This window comes from Crinia signifera, chromosome 6 (genome assembly GCF_055691185.1).
Source record: "Crinia signifera chromosome 6, ASM5569118v1, whole genome shotgun sequence".
Taxonomy (NCBI): Eukaryota; Metazoa; Chordata; class Amphibia; order Anura; family Myobatrachidae; genus Crinia; species Crinia signifera.
The window spans coordinates 123,563,272-123,575,585 of record NC_139222.1 but is presented as its reverse complement, the minus strand read 5'-3'; the positions used below and the strand labels follow the sequence as shown (position 1 = coordinate 123,575,585).

Here is a 12,314-nt window from a genome sequence, read left to right as displayed (position 1 = left end):
AAAATTGTTCTGACGTGAGAAGTTTTCAGGGGTGGCTCGTTGGTCTAGGGGTATGATTCTCGCTTTGGGTGCGAGAGGTCCCGGGTTCAAATCCCGGACGAGCCCAGCATTTAGCTGCCTTTTAGAGCCCATGATTGATGTTAAATGCTTGATTTCAAAGCATCAATTGAATTTTGCTCTTGCCATTTTACACAATTAGTTTGTAATTACTTATGAGTATTTAGGAAATTTTCAACCATATGGTGGTACTTTGGGTAAAAAAACACATTCCCCATTATCTCAGTAACATAACACAACAATATTCATTAAATATTTTATCCAGCACTCTGCATTATTACGTATATAATGAGTTTCACTTTAAAAAAAAAAATATTGTGACGTGAGAAGTTTTCAGGGGTGGCTCGTTGGTCTAGGGGTATGATTCTCGCTTTGGGTGCGAGAGGTCCTGGCTTCAAATCCCGGACGAGCCCAGCATTTAGCTGCCTTTTAGAGCCCATGATTGATGTTACATGCTTGATTTCAAAGCATCAATTGAATTTTGCTCTTGCCATTTTACACAATTAGTTTGTAATTACTTATGAGTATTTAGGACATTTTCAACCATATGGTGGTACTTTGGGTAAAAAAACACATTCCCCATTATCTCAGTAACATAATACAACAAAATACATCAACTATTTTATCCAGCTCTTTCAATTATTACATAAATAATATGAGTTTCACTTTAAAAAAAAAATTTATTCTGACTTGAGAAGTTTTAAGGGGTGGCTCGTTGGTCTAGGGGTATGATTCTTGCTTTGGGTGCGAGAGGTCCCGGGTTCAAATCCCGGACGAGCCCAGCATTTAGCTGCCTTTTAGAGCCCATGATTGATGTTAAATGCTTGATTTCAAAGCATCAATTGAATTTTGCTCTTGCCATTTTACACAATTAGTTTGTAATTACTTATGAGTATTTAGGACATTTTCAACCATATGGTGGTACTTTGGGTAAAAAAACACATTCCCCATTATCTCAGTAACATAACACAACAATATTCATTAAATATTTTATCCAGCACTCTGCATTATTACGTATATAATGAGTTTCACTTTAAAAAAAAAAAATATTGTGACGTGAGAAGTTTTCAGGGGTGGCTCGTTGGTCTAGGGGTATGATTCTCGCTTTGGGTGCGAGAGGTCCCGGGTTCAAATCCCGGACGAGCCCAGCATTTAGCTGCCTTTTAGAGCCCATGATTGATGTTAAATGCTTGATTTCAAAGCATCAATTGAATTTTGCTCTTGCCATTTTACACAATTAGTTTGTAATTACTTATGAGTATTTAGGACATTTTCAACCATATGGTGGTACTTTGGGTAAAAAAACACATTCCCCATTATCTCAGTAACATAATACAACAAAATACATCAACTATTTTATCCAGCTCTTTCAATTATTACATAAATAATATGAGTTTCACTTAAAAAAAAATATATATTCTGACGTGAGAAGTTTTCAGGGGTGGCTCGTTGGTCTAGGGGTATGATTCTCGCTTAGGGTGCAAGAGGTCCCAGCGTTCAAATCCCGGACAAGCCCAGCATTTAGCTGCCTTTTAGAGCCCATGATTGATGTTACATGCTTGATTTCAAAGCCTCAATTGAATTTTGCTTTTGCCATTTTACACAATTAGTTTGTAATTACTTAGGAGCATGTAGTACATTTTCAACCATGTGGTGGTACTTTAGGTAAAAAAAAACACATTCCCCATTATCTCAGTAACATAATACAACAAAATACATCAACTATTTTATCCAGCTCTTTCAATTATTACATAAATAATATGAGTTTCACTTTCAAAAAAAATATATTCTGACGTGAGAAGTTTTCAGGGGTGGCTCGTTGGTCTAGGGGTATGATTCTCGCTTTGGGTGCGAGAGGTCCCGGGTTCAAATCCCGGACGAGCCCAGCATTTAGCTGCCTTTTAGAGCCCATGATTGATGTTAAATGCTTGATTTCAAAGCATCAATTGAATTTTGCTCTTGCCATTTTACACAATTAGTTTGTAATTACTTATGAGTATTTAGGACATTTTCAACCATATGGTGGTACTTTGGGTAAAAAAACACATTCCCCATTATCTCAGTAACATAACACAACAATATTCATTAAATATTTTATCCAGCACTCTGCATTATTACGTATATAATGAGTTTCACTTTAAAAAAAAAAAATATTGTGACGTGAGAAGTTTTCAGGGGTGGCTCGTTGGTCTAGGGGTATGATTCTCGCTTTGGGTGCGAGAGGTCCCGGGTTCAAATCCCGGACGAGCCCAGCATTTAGCTGCCTTTTAGAGCCCATGATTGATGTTAAATGCTTGATTTCAAAGCATCAATTGAATTTTGCTCTTGCCATTTTACACAATTAGTTTGTAATTACTTATGAGTATTTAGGACATTTTCAACCATATGGTGGTACTTTGGGTAAAAAAACACATTCCCCATTATCTCAGTAACATAATACAACAAAATACATCAACTATTTTATCCAGCTCTTTCAATTATTACATAAATAATATGAGTTTCACTTAAAAAAAAAAATATATTCTGACGTGAGAAGTTTTCAGGGGTGGCTCGTTGGTCTAGGGGTATGATTCTCGCTTAGGGTGCAAGAGGTCCCAGCGTTCAAATCCCGGACAAGCCCAGCATTTAGCTGCCTTTTAGAGCCCATGATTGATGTTACATGCTTGATTTCAAAGCCTCAATTGAATTTTGCTTTTGCCATTTTACACAATTAGTTTGTAATTACTTAGGAGCATGTAGTACATTTTCAACCATGTGGTGGTACTTTAGGTAAAAAAAAACACATTCCCCATTATCTCAGTAACATAATACAACAAAATACATCAACTATTTTATCCAGCTCTTTCAATTATTACATAAATAATATGAGTTTCACTTTCAAAAAAAATATATTCTGACGTGAGAAGTTTTCAGGGGTGGCTCGTTGGTCTAGGGGTATGATTCTCGCTTTGGGTGCGAGAAGTCCCGGGTTCAAATCCCGGACGAGCCCAGCATTTAGCTGCCTTTTAGAGCCCATGATTGATGTTACATGCTTGATTTCAAAGCATCAATTGAATTTTGCTCTTGCCATTTTACACAATTAGTTTGTAATTACTTATGAGTATTTAGGACATTTTCAACCATATGGTGGTACTTTGGGTAAAAAAACACATTCCCCATTATCTCAGTAACATAATACAACAAAATACATCAACTATTTTATCCAGCACTCTGCATTATTACGTATATAATGAGTTTCACTTTAAAAAAAAAAATATTGTGACGTGAGAAGTTTTCAGGGGTGGCTCGTTGGTCTAGGGGTATGATTCTCGCTTTGGGTGCGAGAGGTCCCGGCTTCAAATCCCGGACGAGCCCAGCATTTAGCTGCCTTTTAGAGCCCATGATTGATGTTAAATGCTTGATTTCAAAGCATCAATTGAATTTTGCTCTTGCCATTTTACACAATTAGTTTGTAATTACTTATGAGTATTTAGGACATTTTCAACCATATGGTGGTACTTTGGGTAAAAAAACACATTCCCCATTATCTCAGTAACATAATACAACAAAATACATCAACTATTTTATCCAGCTCTTTCAATTATTACATAAATAATATGAGTTTCACTTTAAAAAAAAAATTATTCTGACGTGAGAAGTTTTCAGGGGTGGCTCGTTGGTCTAGGGGTATGATTCTCGCTTTGGGTGCGAGAGGTCCCGGGTTCAAATCCCGGACGAGCCCAGCATTTAGCTGCCTTTTAGAGCCCATGATTGATGTTACATGCTTGATTTCAAAGCATCAATTGAATTTTGCTCTTGCCATTTTACACAATTAGTTTGTAATTACTTATGAGTATTTAGGACATTTTCAACCGTATGGTGGTACTTTGGGTAAAAAAACACATTCCCCATTATCTCAGTAACATAACACAACAATATTCATTAAATATTTTATCCAGCACTCTGCATTATTACGTATATAATGAGTTTCACTTTAAAAAAAAAAATATTGTGACGTGAGAAGTTTTCAGGGGTGGCTCGTTGGTCTAGGGGTATGATTCTCGCTTTGGGTGCGAGAGGTCCCGGCTTCAAATCCCGGACGAGCCCAGCATTTAGCTGCCTTTTAGAGCCCATGATTGATGTTACATGCTTGATTTCAAAGCATCAATTGAATTTTGCTCTTGCCATTTTACACAATTAGTTTGCAATTACTTATGAGTATTTAGGACATTTTCAACCATATGGTGGTACTTTGGGTAAAAAAACACATTCCCCATTATCTCAGTAACATAATACAACAAAATACATCAACTATTTTATCCAGCACTCTGCATTATTACGTATATAATGAGTTTCACTTTAAAAAAAAAATATTGTGACGTGAGAAGTTTTCAGGGGTGGCTCGTTGGTCTAGGGGTATGATTCTCGCTTTGGGTGCGAGAGGTCCCGGCTTCAAATCCCGGACGAGCCCAGCATTTAGCTGCCTTTTAGAGCCCATGATTGATGTTAAATGCTTGATTTCAAAGCATCAATTGAATTTTGCTCTTGCCATTTTACACAATTAGTTTGTAATTACTTATGAGTATTTAGGACATTTTCAACCATATGGTGGTACTTTGGGTAAAAAAACACATTCCCCATTATCTCAGTAACATAATACAACAAAATACATCAACTATTTTATCCAGCTCTTTCAATTATTACATAAATAATATGAGTTTCACTTTAAAAAAAAAATTATTCTGACGTGAGAAGTTTTCAGGGGTGGCTCGTTGGTCTAGGGGTATGATTCTCGCTTTGGGTGCGAGAGGTCCCGGGTTCAAATCCCGGACGAGCCCAGCATTTAGCTGCCTTTTAGAGCCCATGATTGATGTTACATGCTTGATTTCAAAGCATCAATTGAATTTTGCTCTTGCCATTTTACACAATTAGTTTGTAATTACTTATGAGTATTTAGGACATTTTCAACCATATGGTGGTACTTTGGGTAAAAAAACACATTCCCCATTATCTCAGTAACATAACACAACAATATTCATTAAATATTTTATCCAGCACTCTGCATTATTACGTATATAATGAGTTTCACTTTAAAAAAATAAATATTGTGACGTGAGAAGTTTTCAGGGGTGGCTCGTTGGTCTAGGGGTATGATTCTCGCTTTGGGTGCGAGAGGTCCCGGCTTCAAATCCCGGACGAGCCCAGCATTTAGCTGCCTTTTAGAGCCCATGATTGATGTTACATGCTTGATTTCAAAGCATCAATTGAATTTTGCTCTTGCCATTTTACACAATTAGTTTGTAATTACTTATGAGTATTTAGGACATTTTCAACCATATGGTGGTACTTTGGGTAAAAAAACACATTCCCCATTATCTCAGTAACATAACACAACAATATTCATTAAATATTTTATCCAGCACTCTGCATTATTACGTATATAATGAGTTTCACTTTAAAAAAAAAAATATTGTGACGTGAGAAGTTTTCAGGGGTGGCTCGTTGGTCTAGGGGTATGATTCTCGCTTTGGGTGCGAGAGGTCCCGGCTTCAAATCCCGGACGAGCCCAGCATTTAGCTGCCTTTTAGAGCCCATGATTGATGTTACATGCTTGATTTCAAAGCATCAATTGAATTTTGCTCTTGCCATTTTACACAATTAGTTTGCAATTACTTATGAGTATTTAGGACATTTTCAACCATATGGTGGTACTTTGGGTAAAAAAACACATTCCCCATTATCTCAGTAACATAATACAACAAAATACATCAACTATTTTATCCAGCACTCTGCATTATTACGTATATAATGAGTTTCACTTTAAAAAAAAAAATATTGTGACGTGAGAAGTTTTCAGGGGTGGCTCGTTGGTCTAGGGGTATGATTCTCGCTTTGGGTGCGAGAGGTCCCGGCTTCAAATCCCGGACGAGCCCAGCATTTAGCTGCCTTTTAGAGCCCATGATTGATGTTAAATGCTTGATTTCAAAGCATCAATTGAATTTTGCTCTTGCCATTTTACACAATTAGTTTGTAATTACTTATGAGTATTTAGGACATTTTCAACCATATGGTGGTACTTTGGGTAAAAAAACACATTCCCCATTATCTCAGTAACATAATACAACAAAATACATCAACTATTTTATCCAGCTCTTTCAATTATTACATAAATAATATGAGTTTCACTTTAAAAAAAAAATTATTCTGACGTGAGAAGTTTTCAGGGGTGGCTCGTTGGTCTAGGGGTATGATTCTCGCTTTGGGTGCGAGAGGTCCCGGGTTCAAATCCCGGACGAGCCCAGCATTTAGCTGCCTTTTAGAGCCCATGATTGATGTTACATGCTTGATTTCAAAGCATCAATTGAATTTTGCTCTTGCCATTTTACACAATTAGTTTGTAATTACTTATGAGTATTTAGGACATTTTCAACCATATGGTGGTACTTTGGGTAAAAAAACACATTCCCCATTATCTCAGTAACATAACACAACAATATTCATTAAATATTTTATCCAGCACTCTGCATTATTACGTATATAATGAGTTTCACTTTAAAAAAAAAAATATTGTGACGTGAGAAGTTTTCAGGGGTGGCTCGTTGGTCTAGGGGTATGATTCTCGCTTTGGGTGCGAGAGGTCCCGGCTTCAAATCCCGGACGAGCCCAGCATTTAGCTGCCTTTTAGAGCCCATGATTGATGTTACATGCTTGATTTCAAAGCATCAATTGAATTTTGCTCTTGCCATTTTACACAATTAGTTTGCAATTACTTATGAGTATTTAGGACATTTTCAACCATATGGTGGTACTTTGGGTAAAAAAACACATTCCCCATTATCTCAGTAACATAATACAACAAAATACATCAACTATTTTATCCAGCACTCTGCATTATTACGTATATAATGAGTTTCACTTTAAAAAAAAAATATTGTGACGTGAGAAGTTTTCAGGGGTGGCTCGTTGGTCTAGGGGTATGATTCTCGCTTTGGGTGCGAGAGGTCCCGGCTTCAAATCCCGGACGAGCCCAGCATTTAGCTGCCTTTTAGAGCCCATGATTGATGTTAAATGCTTGATTTCAAAGCATCAATTGAATTTTGCTCTTGCCATTTTACACAATTAGTTTGTAATTACTTATGAGTATTTAGGACATTTTCAACCATATGGTGGTACTTTGGGTAAAAAAACACATTCCCCATTATCTCAGTAACATAATACAACAAAATACATCAACTATTTTATCCAGCTCTTTCAATTATTACATAAATAATATGAGTTTCACTTTAAAAAAAAAATTATTCTGACGTGAGAAGTTTTCAGGGGTGGCTCGTTGGTCTAGGGGTATGATTCTCGCTTTGGGTGCGAGAGGTCCCGGGTTCAAATCCCGGACGAGCCCAGCATTTAGCTGCCTTTTAGAGCCCATGATTGATGTTACATGCTTGATTTCAAAGCATCAATTGAATTTTGCTCTTGCCATTTTACACAATTAGTTTGTAATTACTTATGAGTATTTAGGACATTTTCAACCATATGGTGGTACTTTGGGTAAAAAAACACATTCCCCATTATCTCAGTAACATAACACAACAATATTCATTAAATATTTTATCCAGCACTCTGCATTATTACGTATATAATGAGTTTCACTTTAAAAAAAAAAATATTGTGACGTGAGAAGTTTTCAGGGGTGGCTCGTTGGTCTAGGGGTATGATTCTCGCTTTGGGTGCGAGAGGTCCCGGCTTCAAATCCCGGACGAGCCCAGCATTTAGCTGCCTTTTAGAGCCCATGATTGATGTTACATGCTTGATTTCAAAGCATCAATTGAATTTTGCTCTTGCCATTTTACACAATTAGTTTGTAATTACTTATGAGTATTTAGGACATTTTCAACCATATGGTGGTACTTTGGGTAAAAAAACACATTCCCCATTATCTCAGTAACATAACACAACAATATTCATTAAATATTTTATCCAGCACTCTGCATTATTACGTATATAATGAGTTTCACTTTAAAAAAAAAAATATTGTGACGTGAGAAGTTTTCAGGGGTGGCTCGTTGGTCTAGGGGTATGATTCTCGCTTTGGGTGCGAGAGGTCCCGGCTTCAAATCCCGGACGAGCCCAGCATTTAGCTGCCTTTTAGAGCCCATGATTGATGTTACATGCTTGATTTCAAAGCATCAATTGAATTTTGCTCTTGCCATTTTACACAATTAGTTTGCAATTACTTATGAGTATTTAGGACATTTTCAACCATATGGTGGTACTTTGGGTAAAAAAACACATTCCCCATTATCTCAGTAACATAATACAACAAAATACATCAACTATTTTATCCAGCACTCTGCATTATTACGTATATAATGAGTTTCACTTTAAAAAAAAAATATTGTGACGTGAGAAGTTTTCAGGGGTGGCTCGTTGGTCTAGGGGTATGATTCTCGCTTTGGGTGCGAGAGGTCCCGGCTTCAAATCCCGGACGAGCCCAGCATTTAGCTGCCTTTTAGAGCCCATGATTGATGTTAAATGCTTGATTTCAAAGCATCAATTGAATTTTGCTCTTGCCATTTTACACAATTAGTTTGTAATTACTTATGAGTATTTAGGACATTTTCAACCATATGGTGGTACTTTGGGTAAAAAAACACATTCCCCATTATCTCAGTAACATAATACAACAAAATACATCAACTATTTTATCCAGCTCTTTCAATTATTACATAAATAATATGAGTTTCACTTTAAAAAAAAAATTATTCTGACGTGAGAAGTTTTCAGGGGTGGCTCGTTGGTCTAGGGGTATGATTCTCGCTTTGGGTGCGAGAGGTCCCGGGTTCAAATCCCGGACGAGCCCAGCATTTAGCTGCCTTTTAGAGCCCATGATTGATGTTACATGCTTGATTTCAAAGCATCAATTGAATTTTGCTCTTGCCATTTTACACAATTAGTTTGTAATTACTTATGAGTATTTAGGACATTTTCAACCATATGGTGGTACTTTGGGTAAAAAAACACATTCCCCATTATCTCAGTAACATAACACAACAATATTCATTAAATATTTTATCCAGCACTCTGCATTATTACGTATATAATGAGTTTAACTTTAAAAAAAAAAATATTGTGACGTGAGAAGTTTTCAGGGGTGGCTCGTTGGTCTAGGGGTATGATTCTCGCTTTGGGTGCGAGAGGTCCCGGCTTCAAATCCCGGACGAGCCCAGCATTTAGCTGCCTTTTAGAGCCCATGATTGATGTTACATGCTTGATTTCAAAGCATCAATTGAATTTTGCTCTTGCCATTTTACACAATTAGTTTGTAATTACTTATGAGTATTTAGGACATTTTCAACCATATGGTGGTACTTTGGGTAAAAAAACACATTCCCCATTATCTCAGTAACATAATACAACAAAATACATCAACTATTTTATCCAGCTCTTTCAATTATTACATAAATAATATGAGTTTCACTTTAAAAAAAAAATTATTCTGACGTGAGAAGTTTTCAGGGGTGGCTCGTTGGTCTAGGGGTATGATTCTTGCTTTGGGTGCGAGAGGTCCCGGGTTCAAATCCCGGACGAGCCCAGCATTTAGCTGCCTTTTAGAGCCCATGATTGATGTTAAATGCTTGATTTCAAAGCATCAATTGAATTTTGCTCTTGCCATTTTACACAATTAGTTTGTAATTACTTATGAGTATTTAGGACATTTTCAACCATATGGTGGTACTTTGGGTAAAAAACACATTCCCCATTATCTCAGTAACATAATACAACAAAATACATCAACTATTTTATCCAGCTCTTTCAATTATTACATAAATAATATGAGTTTCACTTTAAAAAAAAAATTATTCTGACGTGAGAAGTTTTCAGGGGTGGCTCGTTGGTCTAGGGGTATGATTCTCGCTTTGGGTGCGAGAGGTCCCGGGTTCAAATCCCGGACGAGCCCAGCATTTAGCTGCCTTTTAGAGCCCATGATTGATGTTACATGCTTGATTTCAAAGCATCAATTGAATTTTGCTCTTGCCATTTTACACAATTAGTTTGTAATTACTTATGAGTATTTAGGACATTTTCAACCATATGGTGGTACTTTGGGTAAAAAAACACATTCCCCATTATCTCAGTAACATAACACAACAATATTCATTAAATATTTTATCCAGCACTCTGCATTATTACGTATATAATGAGTTTCACTTTAAAAAAAAAATATTGTGACGTGAGAAGTTTTCAGGGGTGGCTCGTTGGTCTAGGGGTATGATTCTCGCTTTGGGTGCGAGAGGTCCCGGCTTCAAATCCCGGACGAGCCCAGCATTTAGCTGCCTTTTAGAGCCCATGATTGATGTTACATGCTTGATTTCAAAGCATCAATTGAATTTTGCTCTTGCCATTTTACACAATTAGTTTGTAATTACTTATGAGTATTTAGGACATTTTCAACCATATGGTGGTACTTTGGGTAAAAAAACACATTCCCCATTATCTCAGTAACATAATACAACAAAATACATCAACTATTTTATCCAGCTCTTTCAATTATTACATAAATAATATGAGTTTCACTTTAAAAAAAAAATTATTCTGACGTGAGAAGTTTTCAGGGGTGGCTCGTTGGTCTAGGGGTATGATTCTTGCTTTGGGTGCGAGAGGTCCCGGGTTCAAATCCCGGACGAGCCCAGCATTTAGCTGCCTTTTTAGAGCCCATGATTGATGTTAAATGCTTGATTTCAAAGCATCAATTGAATTTTGCTCTTGCCATTTTACACAATTAGTTTGTAATTACGTATGAGTATTTAGGACATTTTCAACCATATGGTGGTACTTTGGGTAAAAAAACACATTCCCCATTATCTCAGTAACATAACACAACAATATTCATTAAATATTTTATCCAGCACTCTGCATTATTACGTATATAATGATTTTCACTTTAAAAAAAAAAATATTGTGACGTGAGAAGTTTTCAGGGGTGGCTCGTTGGTCTAGGGGTATGATTCTCGCTTTGGGTGCGAGAGGTCCCGGGTTCAAATCCCGGACGAGCCCAGCATTTAGCTGCCTTTTAGAGCCCATGATTGATGTTAAATGCTTGATTTCAAAGCATCAATTGAATTTTGCTCTTGCCATTTTACACAATTAGTTTGTAATTACTTATGAGTATTTAGGACATTTTCAACCATATGGTGGTACTTTGGGTAAAAAAACACATTCCCCATTATCTCAGTAACATAATACAACAAAATACATCAACTATTTTATCCAGCTCTTTCAATTATTACATAAATAATATGAGTTTCACTTTAAAAAAAAAATTATTCTGACGTGAGAAGTTTTCAGGGGTGGCTCGTTGGTCTAGGGGTATGATTCTCGCTTTGGGTGCGAGAGGTCCCGGGTTCAAATCCCGGACGAGCCCAGCATTTAGCTGCCTTTTAGAGCCCATGATTGATGTTACATGCTTGATTTCAAAGCATCAATTGAATTTTGCTCTTGCCATTTTACACAATTAGTTTGTAATTACTTATGAGTATTTAGGACATTTTCAACCATATGGTGGTACTTTGGGTAAAAAAACACATTCCCCATTATCTCAGTAACATAACACAACAATATTCATTAAATATTTTATCCAGCACTCTGCATTATTACGTATATAATGAGTTTCACTTTAAAAAAAAAAATATTGTGACGTGAGAAGTTTTCAGGGGTGGCTCGTTGGTCTAGGGGTATGATTCTCGCTTTGGGTGCGAGAGGTCCCGGCTTCAAATCCCGGACGAGCCCAGCATTTAGCTGCCTTTTAGAGCCCATGATTGATGTTACATGCTTGATTTCAAAGCATCAATTGAATTTTGCTCTTGCCATTTTACACAATTAGTTTGTAATTACTTATGAGTATTTAGGACATTTTCAACCATATGGTGGTACTTTGGGTAAAAAAACACATTCCCCATTATCTCAGTAACATAATACAACAAAATACATCAACTATTTTATCCAGCACTCTGCATTATTACGTATATAATGAGTTTCACTTTAAAAAAAAAATATTGTGACGTGAGAAGTTTTCAGGGGTGGCTCGTTGGTCTAGGGGTATGATTCTCGCTTTGGGTGCGAGAGGTCCCGGCTTCAAATCCCGGACGAGCCCAGCATTTAGCTGCCTTTTAGAGCCCATGATTGATGTTAAATGCTTGATTTCAAAGCATCAATTGAATTTTGCTCTTGCCATTTTACACAATTAGTTTGTAATTACTTATGAGTATTTAGGACATTTTCAA

The 12,314-nt window shown here is 36.7% G+C and overlaps 12 non-coding genes across 12 annotated transcripts; all 12 read left to right on the top strand.

The window, feature by feature from the left end:
- The first annotated feature begins 33 nt into the window (after positions 1-33).
- Positions 34-105, top strand: TRNAP-UGG (transfer RNA proline (anticodon UGG)). Its single transcript has one exon. It is a non-coding gene; the product is annotated as a tRNA-Pro (tRNA).
- Positions 106-1,132: 1,027 nt separating this feature from the next.
- On the top strand, positions 1,133-1,204 carry TRNAP-UGG (transfer RNA proline (anticodon UGG)). The gene has a single exon. It is a non-coding gene; the product is annotated as a tRNA-Pro (tRNA).
- A 666-nt stretch (positions 1,205-1,870) lies between these two features.
- Positions 1,871-1,942, top strand: TRNAP-UGG (transfer RNA proline (anticodon UGG)). Its single transcript has one exon. It is a non-coding gene; the product is annotated as a tRNA-Pro (tRNA).
- A 294-nt stretch (positions 1,943-2,236) lies between these two features.
- Positions 2,237-2,308, top strand: TRNAP-UGG (transfer RNA proline (anticodon UGG)). Its single transcript has one exon. It is a non-coding gene; the product is annotated as a tRNA-Pro (tRNA).
- A 1,398-nt stretch (positions 2,309-3,706) lies between these two features.
- Positions 3,707-3,778, top strand: TRNAP-UGG (transfer RNA proline (anticodon UGG)). Its single transcript has one exon. It is a non-coding gene; the product is annotated as a tRNA-Pro (tRNA).
- Positions 3,779-4,802: 1,024 nt separating this feature from the next.
- TRNAP-UGG (transfer RNA proline (anticodon UGG)) lies at positions 4,803-4,874 on the top strand. The gene has a single exon. It is a non-coding gene; the product is annotated as a tRNA-Pro (tRNA).
- A 1,390-nt stretch (positions 4,875-6,264) lies between these two features.
- Positions 6,265-6,336, top strand: TRNAP-UGG (transfer RNA proline (anticodon UGG)). The gene has a single exon. It is a non-coding gene; the product is annotated as a tRNA-Pro (tRNA).
- Positions 6,337-7,360: 1,024 nt separating this feature from the next.
- Positions 7,361-7,432, top strand: TRNAP-UGG (transfer RNA proline (anticodon UGG)). The gene has a single exon. It is a non-coding gene; the product is annotated as a tRNA-Pro (tRNA).
- Positions 7,433-8,821: 1,389 nt separating this feature from the next.
- TRNAP-UGG (transfer RNA proline (anticodon UGG)) lies at positions 8,822-8,893 on the top strand. The gene has a single exon. It is a non-coding gene; the product is annotated as a tRNA-Pro (tRNA).
- Positions 8,894-9,919: 1,026 nt separating this feature from the next.
- TRNAP-UGG (transfer RNA proline (anticodon UGG)) lies at positions 9,920-9,991 on the top strand. The gene has a single exon. It is a non-coding gene; the product is annotated as a tRNA-Pro (tRNA).
- A 1,025-nt stretch (positions 9,992-11,016) lies between these two features.
- Positions 11,017-11,088, top strand: TRNAP-UGG (transfer RNA proline (anticodon UGG)). The gene has a single exon. It is a non-coding gene; the product is annotated as a tRNA-Pro (tRNA).
- Positions 11,089-11,383: 295 nt separating this feature from the next.
- On the top strand, positions 11,384-11,455 carry TRNAP-UGG (transfer RNA proline (anticodon UGG)). Its single transcript has one exon. It is a non-coding gene; the product is annotated as a tRNA-Pro (tRNA).
- Positions 11,456-12,314: the final 859 nt, after the last annotated feature.